The 4,522-nt window shown below is 42.1% G+C and overlaps 1 protein-coding gene across 3 annotated transcripts in view; it reads left to right on the top strand.

Annotated features, from left to right (window-relative positions):
* LOC111951634 (echinoderm microtubule-associated protein-like 6) overlaps window positions 1-4,522 on the top strand; it is a 101,732-nt gene that overhangs the window by 64,652 nt on the left and 32,558 nt on the right. The window lies entirely within an intron of this gene.

Raw genomic sequence — 4,522 nt, 5'->3', positions numbered from 1 at the left:
AGAATTGGTGTGGTAGACGAGTAAATATATGTGTGGCGCTTACTCCTGCTGCTAAATTGATGCTGTGTTTGCCCCAAACACAACCTTCACATTCACCGAGATGTGCCTAAGCACCATCAACGTCTCTCCAAGAGCTCCTCTCAGAGCACTACAATTGATAACTCCTCAACTAGCCGGCCCATTATTAGTTAAACACTCAGTAACTACAGCCAGCAGCACAATACTACGTCGAATTATTCTAGTGGGAAGCATTTATTACATTCAGATGATGTGTCTGAGTCCGGATGGTGGCACAAGTCTAAATTTGTTAGCTGAGGACTACTGGATTGGTGTTGTGTTTTGATGGGGACAGGTGAAGTGGGGAAGAAAGACGCTATTGTTGATGACCAGTCGTGGGGGGCGACTGGTGGGCATTACGTCACAATAATTACAGAGCCGTTCACCAGATGGAGGATTTGATTATTGAAGCTATTAGTTTGAGTATTTCATTAAGAGATTGATAAGGTTAGTGGGGAAGAACTAGTTGACCAACAATCTGTTGTTATCAGACAGGGTGAGACGCGCAGTAGAGTTCCGGGAGTTGTCCGAGCCATTGGTAGAGGCGTCCCTGGAGGCGAGAACAACACTTGTGGTCCGGATAGGTGGCGGATGTTGATGGTCTCTTGGGTCAGAGCTAGTACAGTGGCTTGGCAAGAAGATACGCACAGGACGTTTTATGATCGATCAACCCGTGCGCTGCGGGCTCCTAGAAGCACTTTCACATGAGCTGGTACTCTGTATGCGCTTAGAGTATTTGATCTAATCACAACTTAGATATCTATTTGGGACTCCTCTAAGTGTTTTTCACGCTTACTGTTCACTAGGTAGTATCCGGCCAATAAAAGACTAGACCTTTGTGTGGGAACATAATGGCACCCCAGTTCACCCTGTAGAGCCAGCACTCCACTCTTAGGAACACTGCCACGAATAAGAGAGACAACTGTTGATTTCGCACAAAACGTGGCCACTCCACGCACTAGACATGGAAGAGTAGTTGGTGCTTGCGCCCGACACCTGGGTTATTTCAAAAATGGACGGGTGGGATCATTTTCTAAAAGAAGGGAATCAACAGTGTGGAAAACTATAGTATAGAAATCTCTTGAATATGAAGACATGGTGACATATGAGAGGAGAGGACGCTAGAAAGAGAGAGACTAATAGGTACACAGAGAGACTGGGATAGTAGATAGAGACTGACGAGTAGATTAGAGAATGGACAGTAGATAGAGACTGATAGGACGGTAGAGACTGATAGGACGATAGAGACTGGGATAGTACCGGACTAGGAGAACTGGATAGTACGATAGAGACATGTATGAAGAGAGACTGATCTTTCTTTCGGTTATGTGTGTTGTATGAGAGAGAGACTGATAGTAGAGGAGAGACTGATAGTAAAGAGAGACTGATGTATGCAGAGAGGACGTGGGGATAGTATGAGAATGATAGTATGTTAGAGGAGAAGCTGATCGTATGAGAGCTGATAGTATGAGAGGACTGATAGCTATGAGACTGATAGTAGTGAGAGAGACTGATCGTTGAGAGGACTGGATAGTAATGAGAGACTGATAGTATGAGAGAGGACTGATAGTCACAAGAGAGACTGATCATATGAGAGAGACTGATAGTATGAGACTGGATAGTTGAGAGAGCACTGATCGTTAATGAGAGAGACTGATGGTATGAGAGGAGAGCTGATAGTATGGGAGAGAGACTGATAGGTATGAGACTGGGATAGTATGAGAGAGGACTGGATGTAATGAGAGAGACTGATCGTAATGAGAGAGACTGGATCGTATGAGGAGCTGGGATAGTACGAGAGAGACATAGTAATGAGAGAGACTGATCGTGATGAAGAGAGACTGGATAGTCATGAGAGACTGATGTAACGTAGAGACTGGATAGTACGAGGTAGGAAACTGATCGGGGAGACTGGATCATATAGGAGAGAGATTGCTCATATAAGAGAGGATTGATGTATGAGAGGACTGGGATAGTATTGAGAGAGACTGATGTATTGAAGGGAGACTGATCATATGAGAGAGATTGGCTAGTATCGACAGAGACTAGTAGTCTGAGATAGACTGATAGTATGAGAGAGACTGGATCATAATGAGAGAGATTGATCATATGAAGAGAGATTGATAAGTCTGGAGAGAGTATTGGAATGTATGAGGAGAGACTGATCAAATTGAAAGAGAGATGATAGTATGAGAGAGACTGATAGTATGATAGAGACTGATAGTCACGATGAGAGACGGGATAGGGTATGATAGAGACTGCGCGGAATGGAGAGAGACTGGGGATAGTATAGAGAAGAGCTGGTAGTATGAGAGAGCTGGGATAGGGTATGAGAGAGACTGGATAGTATGGAGGAGGACTGGGGATAGTTGATAGGAGACTGATGATGAGAGAGACTGATAGTATGGAGAGTGATAGTATTGAGAGAGCTGTAGTATGAATAGAGACTGATAGTTATGAGAGAGGACTGATAGTATGAGAGAGACGGGGATAGTATGAGATGATAGTAGAGTGGAGAGACAGAACTGGGGATCGGGGGTATGAGAAAGAGATGATAGTAATGAGAGACTGATAGTTGAGAGAGACCTGGATAGGGTACAAGAGAGACTGATAATATGAAGAGAGACGTAGTATGAGACTGAATAGTATGAGAGAGCTGATCGTATGAGTAGAGACTGATCGTATGAGAGAGACTGATAGTAATGAGAGAGACTTGATAGTATGAGACTGATAGTAATGAGAAGAGACTTGATAGTACGATGAGAACTGATAGTATGATCGAGACTGGGTGATAGAATGATAGAGACTGGATCGAATGTTAGAGACTGACGGTGATGAGCAGAGACCTGACGAGTAGTGAGAGAGACGCATGATAGTGACGATAGAGACTGATAGTAATTAGGCAAACGTTTCAGGAGGATGGATGATGTGTTGAGCAGCGTAGAAGAGACTGATAGTACTGATAGAGATGATTTAATGAGCAGAGGGATTGAATGATAGAGACTGCGCTGTATGATAGAGCCTGATCGTGATGAGAGAGACTGATCGGTTATATGAGAGAGGACTGGATGAGTATGAGGAGACTGCATTTAGTAAGTGAGGGACAGGGGACTACTAGTAATGATAGAGAAACTGATTGTTTGATAGATACAGTTGTTGGATAAGGAGACTGATCGTATGAGAGATTGTTAGTATGACCGAGACTGATGTATTGGAAAAAAAAGAGACTGATAGTATTGAGAGAGCCTGATAGTAATGAGAGCTTGATAAAAAGATATGACCTATATCTTTTTATCAGTCTCTCTAATACTATCAGTCTATATCTTTTTATCAGTCTCTCTAATACTATCAGTCTATATCTTTTTATCAGTCTCTCATACTATCAGTCTCTCTCATACTATCAGTCTCTTTCATACTATCAGTCTCGGTCATACTAACAATCTCTCATACGATCAGTCTCTATCATACAATGTATCTATCAAACAATCAGTCTCTATCATACTATCAGTCTCTCTCATACTATCAGTCTCTCTCATACTATCAGTCTCTCTCATACGATCAGTCTCTCTCATACGATCAGTCTCTATCATACGATCAGTCTCTATCATTCAATCAGTCTCTATCATTAAATCAGTCTCTATCATACTATCAGTCTCTAGCGTACTATCAGTCTCTGTCATACTATCAGTCTCTATCGTACTATCAGTCTCTCTCATACTGTCAGTCTCTCTCATACGGTCAGTCTCTCTCATACGGTCAGTCTCTAACATTCGATCAGTCTCTATCATTCGGTCAGTCTCTATCATACTATCAGTCTCTATCGTACTATCAGTCTCTCTCATACTATCAGTCTCATACTATCAGTCTCTCTCATACTATCAGTCTCTCTCATACTCTCATATGATCAGGTCGCTCTCATACTATCAGCTCTCTCATACTATCAGTCTCTCATATACTATCAATCTCTCTCATATGATCAGTCTCTCTCATACTATCAGTCTCTCTCATACTATCAGTCTCTCTCATACATCATCTCTCTTATATCATCTCATATGATCAGTCTCTCTCATACGATCAGTCTATCGTACTATCAGTCCTATGTACTATCAGTCTCTCTATACTATCAGTCTCTCTCATACGATCAGTCTCTCTCATACTATGTCTCTCTCGTACTATCAGTCTCTCTCATACGATCAGTCTCTCTCATACATCAGTCTCTCTCATACTATCAGTCTCTCTCATACTATCAGTCTCTACTATCAGTCTCTCTCATACTATCAGTCTCTCTCATACATCAGTCTCTCTCATACGATCAGTCTCTCTCATACTATCAGGTCTCATACTATCAGTCTCTCTCATATGATCAGTCTCTCTTGTACTATCAGTCTCTCTCCTACTATCAGTCCTCTCATTACTATCAGTCTCTCTCATACGATCAGTCTCTCGCTCTATTACTATCAGTCTA

The sequence above is a fragment of the Salvelinus sp. IW2-2015 genome, linkage group LG25 (assembly GCF_002910315.2).
Source record: "Salvelinus sp. IW2-2015 linkage group LG25, ASM291031v2, whole genome shotgun sequence".
NCBI classification, from domain to species: Eukaryota; Metazoa; Chordata; class Actinopteri; order Salmoniformes; family Salmonidae; genus Salvelinus; species Salvelinus sp. IW2-2015.
This window is presented reverse-complemented; position numbering and strand designations above follow the sequence as displayed.